Source organism: Pavona decussata, unplaced genomic scaffold (assembly GCF_977016875.1).
Source record: "Pavona decussata unplaced genomic scaffold, jaPavDecu1.1 SCAFFOLD_94, whole genome shotgun sequence".
In the NCBI taxonomy this organism is placed as follows: domain Eukaryota; kingdom Metazoa; phylum Cnidaria; class Anthozoa; order Scleractinia; family Agariciidae; genus Pavona; species Pavona decussata.
This window is the reverse complement of record NW_028145511.1, coordinates 2,284,165-2,300,537: the sequence shown is the minus strand read 5'-3', so window position 1 is coordinate 2,300,537 and position 16,373 is coordinate 2,284,165. Positions and strand designations below refer to the sequence as shown.

Sequence of the window (16,373 nt, the reverse complement as noted above, 5' to 3'; positions counted from 1 at the left end):
CGTAAGAAAACTAATCCCCAAACGTAAGAATCCCTAACCCCCAAACGTAAGTAAACTAACCCCCATATGTAAGAATTACTTACCCCCAAACGTAAGAGTCCCTAGCCTTCAAAAGTATATATTCCTAACCCCAAAACGTAATTAAACTAACCCCCAAAGGTAAGAATTATTAACCCCACAACGTAACAAAACTAACCCCCAAACGTAAGAATCCCTAACCCCCAAATGTAAGAAAACTACGGGCCCAAATGTAAGATTCCCTAATTGTCAAATGTAAGAATCCACAACCCCCAAACGTAAGAAAACTAAAACCTAAACGTAAGACTCGCTAAACCTCAAACGTAAGAATCCCTAACCCCCAAACGCAAAAAAACTAGCCCCCAAACGTAAGAATCCCTAAGCACCAAACGTAAAAAAACTAACCCCCAAACGTTACGATCCTTAACCCCCAAAAGTAAGAATTACTAACCCCAAACGTAAAAAAACTAACGCTCAAACTTAAGATTCCCTAACCCCCAAAAGTAAGAAAGCAAACCTCCAAACGTAAGAATCCTTAACTCCCAAACGTAAAACAACTAATCCCCAAACGTAAAAATCCCTAACCCCCAAACGCAAGAAAACTAACCCCTAAACGTGTGAAAACTAACCCCCAGACGTAAGAATTACTTACCCCAAACGTAAGAATCCCTAACCAACAAACGTTTATATTCCTAACCCCCAAACATAAGAAAACTAACCCCCAAACGTAAGAATTACTAACCCAAAAAAATAAAGAAAACTATACCCCAAACCCAAGAATCCTTAACCCCCTAGCGTAAGAAAACTAACCCTTTTAAAAACGTAAAAGTCCGTAACCCCCAAACGGAAGAAAACTAACTCCTAAACGGAACAATCCCTAAGCCCCAAAAGTAAGAATCCCTATCCCCCAAACGTAAGATAACTCTGAACCCCCAAACGTAAGAATCCTTAACCGCCAAACGTAAGAAAGTAAACGCCCAAAACGAAAGAATCCCTACGTCCCACACGTAAGAATTACTAACCCCCAAACATAGGAGAACAACCCCCAAAAGTAAGAATCCCTCACCCCCAAACGTAAGAATCCCTAACCGCGAAATGTAAGAATCCTTAACATCCAAACGTAAGAAAACTATTCAACAAAGGTAAAAATTACTAAACCCCAAACGTAAGAAAACTAACCCCAAACGTAAGAATCCTTAAGTTAAACCACCAAACGTAAGAAAACTAACCCAGAAACTTTACGATCCTTAACCCCTCAACGCAAGAATTACTAACCCCAATCGTAAGAAAACTAACCGTCAAACGTAAGATTCCTTAACTCCCAAACGTAATAAAGTAAACGCCCAAACGAAGGAATCCCTAACCCCCAAACGTAAGAATTACAAACCCCCCAACGTAAGAAAACTAACCCCTAAACGTAAGAAAAGTAACCCTCAAAGGTAAGATTCCCTAATCCTTAAGCGTAAAAAAAAATAACCTCCAAACGTAAGAGTCCTTAACCCCTAAACGTAACAAACCTAACCCCTAAACGTAAGACTCGCTAACCGTGCCTTAACCCCCAAACGTAAGAAAACTAATTTTCAAAAATACGATTCCATAACCCCCAAAACGTAAGAAATATTAACCCCAAAACTTAAGAAAACTAACCCCCAAACCTAAACATCCTTAACCCCCAAGCGTAAGAAACCTAAACCTTAAACGTAAGAATCTCTAACCCCAAACATAGAATTACTAACCCCCAAACGTAAGCAAACTAACCCCTAAACGTAACAGTCCCTAACCCCCAGAAGTAAGAATCCCTGTCCCCCAAACGTAAGAAAACTAACTCCCAAACGTAAAAATTACTAACCCTCAAACGTAAGAGAACTACCCCCAAAAGTAAGAATCCCTCACCGCTAAATGTAAGAATCCCCAACCCCCAAACGTAAGAAAACTAATCCTTAAACGTAAGAATTACAAACCCCCAAACGTAAGAAAACTAACCCCTGAATGTAAGAATCTCTAAAAACCAAACGTAAGAAAACTAAACCCCAGACGTAAGAAAACTAATCCCCAAATATAAGAATGGCTAACCTCAAAACGTAAGAATCCCTAACCCCCAAACGTAACAAAACTAACCCCAAAACGTAAGAAAACTAACCAACAAACGTAAGAATCCCTAACCCCCAAACGTAAAAATCCTAAACCCCCAAACGTGAGAAAACTAACCGCCAAACGTAAGAAACTCTAATCCCCAAACCTAAGAAAACTAACCTAAAAACGTAAGATTCCCTAACCCCCTAACGTTAGAATTACTAAACTCCAAACTTAAGAAAACTAATCCTCAAATGTAAGAATCCATAACCCCCAAACGTAAGAAAACTAACGCCCAAAAGTAAGAATCCCTAACCCCCAAACGTAAGTAAACTAACCCCTAAACGTTAGAACTACTAACCCGCAAACGTAAGAAAACTAATTCCCAACCGTAAGAATCCCTAACCCCCAAACATAAAAATCCCGAACCCCTAATCGTAAGAAAACTAACTCCCAAAAGTAAGAATCTCTTAAACCTTAAACGTAAGAAAACTAACCCCTAAACGTAAGAATCCCTAACCCCCAAAGGTAAGAAAACTAACCCCCAAAAGTTACAATTACTAACTCCCAAACGTAAGAAAACTAACCTCCAAACGTACAAAAACTAACCCCCATACGTAACAATAACTAACCCCCTGAACGTAAGAATCACTAACCCCCAAACGTAAGAGTCCCTAACCCCCAAACGTTAGAAAACTACCCCCAAACGTAATAAAAACTAACCCCCAAACGTAACAATAATTAACCCTAAACGTAAGAAATCTAACCCCCTAACGTAGGAATCCCTAACCCTCAAACGTAAGAATCTCTAACCCCAAAATATAAAGAATCTAACCAGTAAACATAACAATCGTTAACCTCCAAACGGAAGAAAACTAACCCCAAAACGTAAGAAAACTAACCCCCAAACGTAAGAATTACTAACCTCAAATGTAAGAATCCCTAACCCTTAAAGGTAATAAAACTAACCCCCAGACGTTTAAATTACTAACCCCTAAACGTAAAAATCCCTAAACCTTAAACGTTAGAAAATTAACCCCCAAAACGTTTGAATTACTAACCCCCAAACGTAAAAATTCCTAACCCCAAAACGTAAGAATCCCAAACCCCCAAACGTAAGAAAACTAGCTTCCAACCGTAAGAAAACTAACCCTTAAAAGAAAGAATCCCTAACCCCCAAACGTAAGAAAAGTAACCCCTGAACGTAAGAATCCCTAACCCCGAAACGTAAGAATCGGTAATCCCCAAACGTAAGAAAACTACCCCCCAAACGTAAGAATCCCTAACCCCAAAATGTAAGAAAACTAACCTCTAAACGTAAGAAAACTAATTCCCATACGTAAGAATCCCTATTCCCTAAACGTAAGAAAACTAACCCCCGAACTTAAGAATCCTTAAGCCCCACACGTTAGAATTCCTAACCCCCAAAGGTAAAAACACTAACCCCCAAACGTAAGAAAACTAACCCCCAAACGTAAGAATACCTGAGCCCCAAACGTAAGAAACTAACTCCAAACGTAAGAAAACTAACCCCCAAACATAAGAAACTAACCCCGACACGTAAGAATCCCTAACACCTAAACTTAAGAAAACTAACCCCCAAACATAAGAATCCCTAACCCCAAAACGTAAGAAAACTAACCCCCAAACATGAGAAAAATAACCCCCAAAAGTAACAATCCCTCACCCCCAAACGTAAGAAAACTTAAACCCCCGAAAGTAAGAATCCCCAACCCCCCAACGTAAGAAAAGTAACCCCCAAACGTACGAATAACTAACCCCAAAAGTTAAAAAACTAACCCCCAAACGTAAAAATCCCTAACTCCCAAACGTAAGAAACTTAACCCCCAAACGAGAGAATCCCTAACCCCAAAACGTAGGAAAACTAACCCCCACACATAAAAATCACTAACCCCCAAACGTAAGAATCCTTAACCCCAAAACGTAAAAAAAACTAACCACCTAACTTAAGAAACCTATCCCCCAAACGTAAGAATTCCTAACCCCCTAACTTAAAAAAACTAACCCCCAAACGTAAGAATCCCTAACCCCCAAACTTAAGAAACCTAACCCCTAAACGTAAGAATTCCTAACCTTCAAACTTAAAAAAAACTTACCCCCCACGTAAGAATCCCTTACTTCCAAACGTAAGAAAACTAACCCCCGAACGTAAGAATCCGTAAGCCCTCAAACGTAAGAATCCCTAACACCCAAAAGAAAGAACACTTAGCACCAAACGTAAGAATCTCTAACCCCAAAAGTAAGAAAACTAACCCCCAAACGTAAGAATTACTAACCCCCAAACGTAAGAACACTAACCCCTAAACGTAAGAATCTCTAACCCCCAAACGTAAGAATCTCTAACCCCCAAACGTAAGAAAACTAACCCCCAAACGTAAGAAGACTAACCCCTTAACGTAAGAATCTCTAACCCCCAAACGTTAGAAAACTAACCCCCAAACGTGAGAATTACTAACCCCCAAACGTAAGAAGACTGACCGATAAACGTAAGAATCTCTAACCCCCAAACGTAAGTAAACTAATCCCTAAACGTAAGAATCCCTAACCCCCTAACGTTAGAAAACTAACCCCCGAACGTAAGAATCCCTAACCCCCAAACGTAAGAATTACTAACCCCACCACGTAAGAAAACTAATGCCCAAACGTAAGAATCCCTAACACCTAAACGTAAGAATTACTAACCCCCCAACGTAAGAAAACTAATGCCCAAACGTAAGAATCCCTAACCCCCAAACGTAAAAATTCCTAACCTCCTAAACGTAAGAAAACCAACCATTAAACGTAAGAATCCCTAACCACCAAATGTAACAAAACTAACCCCCATATGTAAGAAACTGTAACCCCCAAACGTAAGAATTACTAACCCTGAAACGTAAGAAAACTAACCCCCCAGACGTAAGAATTACTAACCCAAAAAAATAAAGAAAACTATTCCCCAAAGCTAAGAATCCTTAACCCCCTAGGGTAAGAAAACTAACCCTTAAAGGTAAAAATCCCTAACCCCCGAACGGAAGAAAACTCACCCCTAAACGTAACAATCCTAAGCCCCCAAAAGTAAGAATCCCTATCCCACAAACGTAAGAATCCTTAACCGCCAAACGTAAGAAAACAAACTCCCACACGTAAGAATTACTAACCCCCAAACGTAGGAGACAAACCCCCAAAAGTAAGAATCCATAACCCCCAAGCGTAAGAATCACTAACCGCGAAATGTAAGAATCCCCAACCCCCAAACGTAAGAAAACTATTCAACAAACGTAAGAATTACTAAACCCCAAACGTAAGAAAACTAAACCCTTAAATGTAAGAATCTCTAACCACTAAACTTACAAAACCTAACCCCCAAACCTAAGAATCCTTAACCCCCAATCGTAAGAAAACTAAACCTTAAGTGTAAGAATCCCTAACTCCCAAACCTAAGAATCACTAACCCCCAAACGTAAGAATTACTAACCCGCAAACGTAAGAAAACTAACCCCTAAACGTAACAATCCCTAACCCCTAGAAGTAAGAATCCCTATCCCCCAAACGTAAGATAACTAACCCCCAAACGTAAGAAAACTAACTCCCACACGTAAAAATTACTAACCCTCAAACGTAAGAGAACTACCCCCAAAAGTAAGAATCCCTAACCCCCAAACGTAAGAATCCCTAACCGCGAAATGTAAGAATCCCCAACCCCCAAACGTAAGAAAACTAACCCCTGAATGTAAGATCTCTAAAAACGAAACGTAAGAACACTAACCCCCAAACCTAAGGAAACTAATCCCAAAACGTAAGAATGGCTAACATCAGCGTACGGGGCGGGGGGCTGGGGGGGCTGCAGACCATCACGCCGACTTCAGGGCCTTACTCAGTGGTGAGACACCTGCTGCAGCGAACGACAGCTCACAACAGACGCCAAAAGACCACTTTAGTATCAGAGTTTATTACACAAGTATTGACAAAGTCGTCAGTGAACTCATTCAATCAAGGTTTGAGGGCAATGACCAGGAGGTTTCGTGCGCACTGGGCGAAATCGTATTCAGCCCTTCTCCAAGCATCAACAACATCCAAATTGTATCAAATTTCTATGGCGTGGATAGTGAAGTGCTATAAAGTGAGAAGTCAATCTTTGAAAACTATGACCGCGGGGACCCATGCCAGAGAAGAAACGCAGCCGTGATGGTAAAGACTATGCATCAAAATGGTCTCCATGACATTTTACCTGTTCTATATAAAGTTGCCTCCATGCTGGCCACAATTCCTGCAACCTCGTGCTCTGCTGAAAGGGCTTTCAGCGCCCTTCGCCGCATCAAGACATGTTTAAGATCCACAATGGGACAAGAAAGACCGACTTAGCAGTATCGCCGTTATTAACATTGAAAGAAAGTATGCAAACAAGACAACGCAGAATGACATACAAAGGATTATTGACATATTTGGGCCTCGAAGTAGCCGTTCTTCATACTTCTTTTAGAGCTCAAATGGGTACGTTTTATCTCTCCCTTCATGGTTTTGTATTTTAGAAACGTTGATCTCCATTTACCGAAAATATTTGCACTATTTTGAATGCCCGTGCTCTCACGGTATGGCGAAGAAAACTTGACGTCACGAAACAATCATCTTGTGCATCTGTGACCAACAAGTTTCATTCGGGCAAAACATGTTCAGCCCCCCCCCCCCCCCCCCCCAACAAAACATTTCCGGTACGCCGTTAAAGGCTAACCCCCAAACGTAAGAATCCCTAACCCACAAACGTAAAAAACTAACCCCCAAATGTAAGAATTCCTAACCCCCAAACGTAAGTAAACTAACCCCCAATCGTTAGTAAACTAACCCAAACGTAATAATCCCTAACCCCCAAACGTAAAAATCCCCAACCTCCAAACGTAAGACAACTAACCACCAAGCGTAAGAATTTGAAACCCGCAATCATAAGGAAAATAAACCCCCAAAAGTAAGAATCTCTTAACCCCCAAACGTAAGAAAACTAACCGCCAAACGTAAAAATCTCTAATCCCCAAACCTAAGAAAACTAACCTAAAAACGTAAGAATCCCTAACCCCCTAACGCTAGAATTACTTAACCCCAAACGTAAGAAACATAATCCCCAAATGTAAGAACCGATAACCCCCAAACGTAAGAAAACTAACCCCCAAACGCAAGAATTTCAAACCCCCAAATGTAAGAAAACTAGCGCCCAAACGTAAGAATCCCCAACCCCCAAACGTAAGTAAAATAACCCCTAAACGTTAGAATTACTAACTCGCAAACGTAAGAAAACTAACTCCCAACCGTAAGAATCTCTAACCCCCAAACGTAAAAGTCCCGAATCCCCAAACGTAAGGAAACTAACCCCCAAGCATAAAAATTTCTAACCCCTAATCGTAAGAAAACTAACCCCCAAAAGTAAGAATCTCTTAAACCTTAAACGTAAGAAAACTAACCCCTAAACGTAAGAATCCCTAACCCCCAAACGTAAGAAAACTACCCCCAAACGCAAGAAAACTAACCTCCAAACGTAAAAAACTAAACTCAATACGTAACAATCCTTAACCTTCTGAACGTAAGAATCACTAACCCCCAAACGTAAGAGTCCCTAACCCCCAAACGTTAGAAAACTACCCCCAAACGTAAAAAAACTAATCCCCAAACGTAACAATTATTAACCCTTAACGTAAGAAATCTGACCCCCAAACGTAGGAATTCCTTACCACCAAACGTAAGAATCCCTCACCTCCAAACGTAAAGAATCTAACCAGTAAACATAACAATCGTTAACCTCCAAACGGAAGAAAACTAACCCCAAAACGTAAGAAAACTAACACCCAAACGTAAGAATTACTTACCTAAAATGTAAGAATCCCTAACCATTAAACGTAATAAAACTAACCCCCAAACGTTAAAATTACTAGCCCCTAAACGTAAAAATCCCTAACCCTTAAACGTTAGAAAATTAACCCCCTAAACGTTAGAATTACTAACCCCAAACGTAAGATTCCCTAACCCTAAAACGTAAGAATCCGTAACCCCCAAACGTAAGAATTACTAACTCCAGAACGTAACAAAACTAACCTCTAAACGTAAGAAAACTAACCCCCATACGTAAGAATCCCTATTCCCTAAACGTAAGAAAACTAACCCCCGAACTTCCCCAAGTCCCACACGTAAGAATCCCTAACCCCCAAAGGTAAGAACATTAACCCCCAAACGTAAGAAAACAAACCCCCAAACGTGACAATCCCTAACCCCCAAACGTAAGAATTACTAGCCTTAAAACGTAAGAAAAGTAACTCCCAAACGTAAGAATACCTGAGCCCCAAACGTAAGCAACTAACCCCTAAACGTAAGAAAACTAACCCCCAAACATAAGAAAACTAACCCCGAAACGTAAGAATCCCTAACACCAAAACTTAAGAAAACTAACCCCCAAAACATAAGAATCCCTAACCCCAAAACGTAAGAAAACTAACCCCCAAACATGAGAAAAATAACCCCCAAAAGTAAGAATCCCTAAACCCAAAACGTAAGAAAACTTAAACCTCCAAAAGTAAGAATCCCCAACCCCCCAACGTAAGAAAAGTAACCCCCAAACGTACGAATTACTAACCCCAAAAATTAAAAATCTAACCCCCAAACGTAAGAAACCCTAACCCCAAAACGTAGGAAAACTAACCCCCACACATAAGAATCACTAACCCCCAAACGTAAGAATCCCTAACCCCCAAAAGTAAGAACACTTACCACCAAACGTAAGAATCTCTAACCCCCAAAAGCAAGAAAACTAACCCTTAAACGTAAGAATCCCTAACCCCTAAACGTGAGATACCCTAACCCCTAAACATAAGAAAACTAACCCCCAAACTTAAGAATTACTAACCCCTAAACGTAAGAAGACTAACCCCTAGACGTAAGAATCTCTAACCCCCAAACGTAAGAAAACTAACCCTCAAACGTGAGAATTACTAACCCCCAAACGTAAGTAAACTAATCCCCAAACGTAAAAATCCCTTACCCCTAAACGTAAGAATCTCTAACCCCCTAACGTTAGAAAGCTAACCCCCGAACGTAAGAATCCCTAACCCCCAAGCGTAAGAATTACTAACCCCTTAACGTAAGAAAACTAATGCGCAAACGTAAGAATCCCTAACCCCCAAACGTAAGAATTAATAACCCCTAAACGTAAGAAAACCAACCATAAAATGTAAGAATCCCTAACCACCAAACGTAACAAATTTAACCCCCAAATGTAAGAAACTGTAACCCCCAAACGTAAGAAAACTAACCCCAAACGTAAGAATTACTAACCCCAAAACGTAAGAAAACTAACCACCAGACGTAAGAATCCTTAACCCTAAAACGTAAGAAAACTAACCCCCAAACGTAAGAATCCTAAAACCCCCAAACGTAAGAAAACTAACACTTAAAGTGCTACTACGATCAAAACTTCATGTCACGTATGACACAAAAATACGTTATTTACAGCTTATCCGATGTGGCTGTACCTGTCTTGGTCACTGAAATGAAGTTTGGGCCCCGTAAATTGAAAATATTGAGCCTTGAAAACTGGTGTTTTCGAGTCCGCCATTAAGAATTTATGTTCCAGTGAGCCCGCGGTATGAAAGTGATTGGAGTTGCGGTATTTTTATTCAAACCTATTGTGTTTTTGTCGTGACGTAATACTCTGAACTCGCTGATCGAGCGAGTACTGTAGTTCTCCTTCTGGCGACGAATTTCAGAGCTGTTTTGACCACAGAAAGCTCTCCTGGATCGTCTTCGCATGATATAGGCAAAGGAAATTAAGAAGTCCTGACTCTGTAGAGCTAGTTCCGTCTGAAGAAGAGGCAGCCGAATAAGTTCAGCAGCTAGCGCTTTTGCTACAAGAAAAGGAAGAGCAGACTTTGCTGAGTCGTTCATCTCTCGGGTAAGATATTAGAGATAGAGATTGATATTTAGATGTGTTATTTGCTGTATTAACAAAACAGGCAAGCTTTAAAAGTGTAGTGCCTGAGAATCCTCAACAATTTCTCTTGACTACTAGCCAGTTCATTCCCCGGAGGGAGGCTACCGGAGACTCAGTTCAATTGAAATCGAAGTCAAGTTTAGGTTTTTAGCTTTGCTTTCGAAAGTTTGCCTTGGTGTTAAATTAGAGTGCACAGTTAAGGTTCGGTTCCGAGTAAGCTTACTGTTTTTGCACTTTTTTACCATGGAAAAAGAATATATATTGTAGTGAAAAGCTCTGTACAATGGCTTGAATTTAAGCTGATCGTTCCCTTGTAATTGATGCTAAGTTTCCTCTTGGTTCAATATTTTCTCAGGTGCAAATGTTCAAATTGCTCCCTTGAGCGACTTACCAAGCCTGGAGAGTGCTGGTGCTGCATGGACATCATTGTATCCAGATTTGAATAAGTACAGTAATCAATAAACAAATAAATTTGCAAGGCAACAAAAATTTGCAATGATTTGTTTTCTTCCCTTGCACCATCATGAACAATGTAATAGTATTAACAGTCTTTTCTGTGTACATATTTTTTTTTTAAGGTGGCTCACATCAGGTTAAACACCACTGCACTGGATGCTTAAACGCACTGAAGAAATGACTAGGTTTATAAATAAAAATTTATTAAGGCATGCTTTCTGGTAACAAGCATCCATCTAGGCAAATGAGGGGAGGAAAAGTAGGAATTTTGCAAATATACATTGAAAACAATATTCTTGGGAGTTAAAGTTTGTGATTCAGGTATTAATTGAAAATTTTTTGCTTATTCTAATGAAGGGTCAAATCAACCTCACAACAAACATCCTTTGTCCTACATGTCTAAGGGCAAACCCCCAAGCAAGTGTTGATGAGTCTGATACACTGTTGCTGTGGTAACAGTTCTCGTTACTTTCACTTTTGGTGCGGTGAGAGATGGGCAAATGCATGCTACCAAAATGAAGTAAAGTTGAGACTGTTGTGAGCCACCTTTGATTTTTTTCTCAAGGTTGTTCTTCTTGATCAGTGTTTATTCTTAGAAAATGTAGATTCAATTTCATTTGTACAACAACAAATTTATTGGTGAAACAAGATTCTGGCACTCTTTTTCAAATGAACATAAAAATAAAATTATTAATGTACTGCAGACAATGAACCATAAACCTTATTCCAAAATGGCTACCATATTAATGTTGTTTATATTCAAATTAGTATTTATTTAAAACCACACCAAAAGAGAAAACATTTGAGTTCTGGTTGCTATACATGGCTCAGGAATGTCTGTGCTTCAGCTCCCTATTAGCAGGGAGCAGGGGGGGAGGTGGAGTGTCATGAAAGAATAAGCAGTGGAAACAGAGGGCCACATAAATTTATGCTCTTGCAATCATAATTTATAGTATGACAGGGAGAGCGAGTTATATACAAAAGACAAAATAAAATTTGTTAATTTAAGTCATTATTTAACAAAAGCAAGACAAGTATTAAGTATTAAAATATTAATGTAAAGGAAATGTGTAGCATAATGGAGTTATATGATGCCAATGGGCTCTATAGATGATTTGAATTATGTTGGGGCAAAATGGTTCCAGTAAGTAACTTACAGTTTGCCTCCATTCTTGTTTTCTTTTTCTGGTAATTGAGCTACATTGTATTACCTGTTCAGGGGGAGGGGTGGGTCACATCATTTTCATTGCTCAATTTAAAATCTCCACCTCACTCCCCCCCCCCCCCCCCTCCCCACTAATTTCTGACCATTCCCTAAAACAGAAGCCTATGTAATGGAAAGAGTTACAATGAGGAGGCATGATGAATGAAAAGAAAACAGCCAACAACCAACTGGTGGTTGATGACAAAAGATCAAGAAAAGCCCTTGAGAAAGGTCAGTGCTCTTCAACTGCTAGTTTAAGGAGGAGCACTGGCCTTTTCTTGGTTGTCCACATTTTTCACGTGTTGTGCTCTGCAAGGCTTGTTTTGGCCTGTATTTAATAGTAAGAGCTGGGTTTTGACGTTGTTGCAACTCAGTGTCTGAAAAATAAATCAAAATTTAAAATACATTACCAATTGAATCTAATTGATAAGAAACAACTGAATGTGAGGTTTTCTTAAAACCTTTCTTAAACCAAAAATTCAAACTATTTCTTCAAGAAAACCACTTAAAAGAAAGAAGGAACCCTTTTGTAAACGCCAAAGACCACCTTATCGAAAGCTGAGTGAAAATGGATAATTAAAGTGGTTTTCTTCGCGTTTGTTTGCACAGTTTTTGCCAAAAGCTTTTGCACAAGCAAAGTAAACACAAGCTTACTCTTATCGCACTGAGATGTTTTGGAAATGCTTCGGAGGGAAAAGCTAGTTCCGGGAGCTAGTTGCACTTACATTATTTACTCGTTCAATCAAAGTATAGTACTTTACAAACGCAATATAAAATGTGTATAAAAATTTGTGACTGCTATTTGTATGGGTGCTGAACAAGGTATCGAGGAATCACCAAAGATAAAAAACAATATTCACACATTTCGCCCACTTTACATAAGCTTACCTTTTGCCGCTCCTTCCCCTTCGGAGATTTTTTCAGGTTCACGATCTCCTGATCGCTTACCCTTTTCAAAAGATCAGGTTTAATTTGTGTTCACTGACTTGGGTGGAATGCCCAAGTGTCCCTCGAACTAAACCAAGAAAATAGCAAAACGTGCAAGACAACAAACTGGACCCACACATCTCTCGTTCTGTCGGTCGGACTCGCATGCAGCGCAATTCCTGCCGCTCGATTAGAGCAGTTGTTATACCACTGAACAACACAGCGACTTCCCACCATTGAAAGAACGAAACATTTTTCGAAAACATGTTCGAAACCGTATGAGAAGTTAGCCTCGTAGGGCTTGCCTGGGCTTCGAGTTGAGAGTCTGACGTCACCTGTTTTTTCCCGGGTGACCCGGCCTCTGTTGTCATTGGACACCATCTGCCTTTGGTAACCAGGCCGCAGGAACATGGCGGTTCAATGGCGGATGAAAATTCGTGGAGTTTGAGCGCAAAAAAATCGCACTTTCCTTCATCTTATGAGGATATAACTTGGAGATCATGTACTTTAGGACATAAACTACCAATCAACCGCAAATAAAAGGTATTCGAAAATTTGATCGTAGTAGCACTTTAAAGGTAAGAATCCCTAACTATTAAACGTAAGAATTCCTAACTCCCTAACGTTAGAAAACTAACCCCTAAACGTAAGAATCCTTAATCCCCAAACGTAAGAATCCCAAACCCCTAAACGTAAGAAAACTAACCATTAAACGTAAGAATCCTTAACTTTCAAACGTAAGAAAACTAACCCCCAAATGTAAGAAACTGTAACCCCCAAACGTAAGAAAACTAACCCCCAAACGTAAGAATTACTAACCCCGAAACATAAGAATACTAACCCCCAGACGTAAGAATCCTTAACTCTAAAACGTAAGAAAACTAACCCCCAAACGTAAGAATCCTAAACCCCCAAACATAAGAAAACTAACCCCCAAACGTAAGAATCCCTAAGCCCCAAGCGTAAGAATCCGTAACCCTTAAACGTAAGATAACTAACCCCCAAACGTAAGAAAACTAACCCCGAAACGTACGAATCTCTAACCTTTAAACGTAAGAAAACTATTTCCCAAACGTAAGAATCTTTAACCCCGAAACGTAACAATCCCTAGCCCCTAAACGTAACAAAACTAACCATTAAACGTAAGAATCCCTAACCACAAAACGTAAGAAAACTAACCTCCAAATGTAAGGAACCCTAACCCCCAAACGTAAGAATCCCTAACCCCCAAACTTAACAAAACTAATCCCCAAACGTAAGAATCCTTAATCCCCAGACGTAAGAAAACTAACCCCCAAACGGAAGAATCCCTAACCCTCAAATGTAAGAAAACTAACCCCCGAACGTAAGAATCCCTAAGCCCAAAACGTAAGAATCCGTAACCCTTAAACGTAATAATCCCTAACCCCCAAACGTAAAAATCCCCAACCTCCAAACGTAAGACAACTAACCACCAAGCGTAAGAATTTCAAACCCCCAATCATAAGAAAAATAAACCCCCAAAAGTAAGAATCTCTTAACACTCAAACGTAAGAAAACTAACCGCCAAACGTAAAAATCTCTAATCTCTAATCTAATCATAAATCGTGGAAAGCAATGGTCCGAGGCAAGAGCCCTGCGGTACACCAAAGTCCAAATTCAATTTCTGAGATAAATTGCCTTGGACCATAACACGCTGAGATCTTCCACTAAGGTAGGAACTAAACCATTCAAGTGCCGTCCCAGATATACCAAATTTTGAGTGAAGCCGACTAAGTAAGACGTTGTGATCCACAGTGTCAAATGCCGCACTAAGATCTAATAAGACCAATAGTGTAACATGCTGTTTGTTCATATTTAGCAAGATGTCATTTTTCACTCTCAGCAACGCTGTTTCTGTACTATAATTCTTCCTATAAGATGACTGATTGGGAGGATAGAGATTGTTCTTACAAATGTGGCCATGAGTTTGGTTATAGACAGCTGACTCTGTCAGCTTTGAAACAAATGGTAAGTTACTAACTGGACGAAAATTCTTGAAGAGAATGTCGAGGCCAGGTTTTTTAAGTAGCGGTAGGACTAGAGCCTCCTTCCAAAGGACAGGAAATTGACCAGACTTTAAGGACATATTGATCAATCTCATAAGTACAGGGAGTAGGACATCGCATCGGCTGACTAGAGTTGAAGGCATAGGGTCCAGAACACAAGATTTAAGAGACGAATACCGTATAAGAGACTTCACATCTTGTTCCGTTAACATTTGAAATTCAGTGAGGTGTACGAAGGATGACTCAATGTCTTCTGTGTCGTGTTTATGGTAGTCAGCATCACCTTGACTATCGAGACGACTCCTAATATCAACTATTTTCTGTACAAAAAACTTCCCAATGTCCTCAGCGAATTGGGCCTTATCAATAGTAGGGGGTAGACAGTCGGTCTACTCAGTCATCTGAGTACGGCGGCCGGTAGATCACAATAATACGCAGATTGTGAGATGCGGATTGTACAGTCCATTCGGAGAACTCGAATGAGGTTTTCTCGCCAGCGCCGATCTTTTTAACAGTAAGCGAATTTCGGTAAAGCAAAGCAGTACCGCCTCCCCTACGGCCAGTACGGGAATGATCAGCCATCATGTAACCGACAGGGCAAGATTCATTTCTAATAAAGTAACCCCCAAACGTACGAATTACTAACCCCAAAAATTAAAAATCTAACCCCCAAACGTAAGAAACCCTAACCCCAAAACGTAGGAAAACTAACCCCCACACATAAGAATCACTAGCCCCCAAACGTAAGAATCCCTGACTCCCAAACGTTAGAAAACTAACCCTCAAACCTAAGAAAACTAACCCCAAAACGTAAGAATCCCTATCCCACAAACGTAAAGAAACTAACCACCAAACGTAACAATTGCTAACCCCCAAACGTAACAATCCCCAACACCCCAACGTAAGATAAGTAACCCTCAAACGTACGAATTACTAACCCCAAAAGTTAAAAAACTAACCCACAAACGTGACAATCCCTAACTCCCAAACGTAAGAAACTTAACCCCCAAACGTGAAAATCCTTAACCCCCAAACCTAAAAAAAATAAACCCCCAAACGTAAGAAAACTAACCCCCAAAAGTAAAAAGCCCTAACCCCCAAACTTAACAAACCTAACCCCCAAACGTAAGAATTCCTAACCCCCAAACTTAAAAAAACTAACCCCAGACGTAAGAATCCGTAACCCTTAAACGTAATAATCCCTAACCCCCAAACGTACAAATCCCCAACCTCCAAACGTAAGAAAACTAACCACCAAGCGTAAGAATTTCAAACCCCCAATCATAAGGAAAATAAACCCCCAAAAGTAAGAATCTCTTAACCCCCAAACGTAAGAAAACTAACCGCCAAACGTAAAAATCTCTAATCCCCAAACCGAAGAAAACTAACCTAAAAACGTAAGAATCCCTAACCCCCTAACGCTAGAATTACTTAACCCCAAACGTAAGAAACATAATCCCCAAATGTAAGAACCCATAACCCCAAAACGTAAGAAAACTAACCCCCAAATGTAAGAAAACTAGCGCCCAAACGTAAGAATCCCCAACCCCCAAACGTAAGTAAACTAACCCCTAAACGTTAGAATTACTAACCCGCAAACGTAAGAAAACTAACTCCCAACCGTAAGAATCTCTAACCCCCAAACGTGAAAGTCCCGAATCCCCAAACGTAAGAAAACTAACCCCCAAGCGTAAAAATTTCA

At 40.0% G+C, this 16,373-nt stretch overlaps 1 long non-coding RNA gene across 1 annotated transcript; it reads left to right on the top strand.

Moving 5' to 3' along the window:
• Positions 1-9,617: 9,617 nt before the first annotated feature.
• On the top strand, positions 9,618-10,546 carry LOC146473378 (uncharacterized). The gene is made up of 2 exons (XR_014866444.1): positions 9,618-10,018; positions 10,413-10,546. It is a non-coding gene; the product is annotated as an uncharacterized LOC146473378 (long non-coding RNA).
• The last annotated feature ends 5,827 nt before the right edge of the window (positions 10,547-16,373 follow it).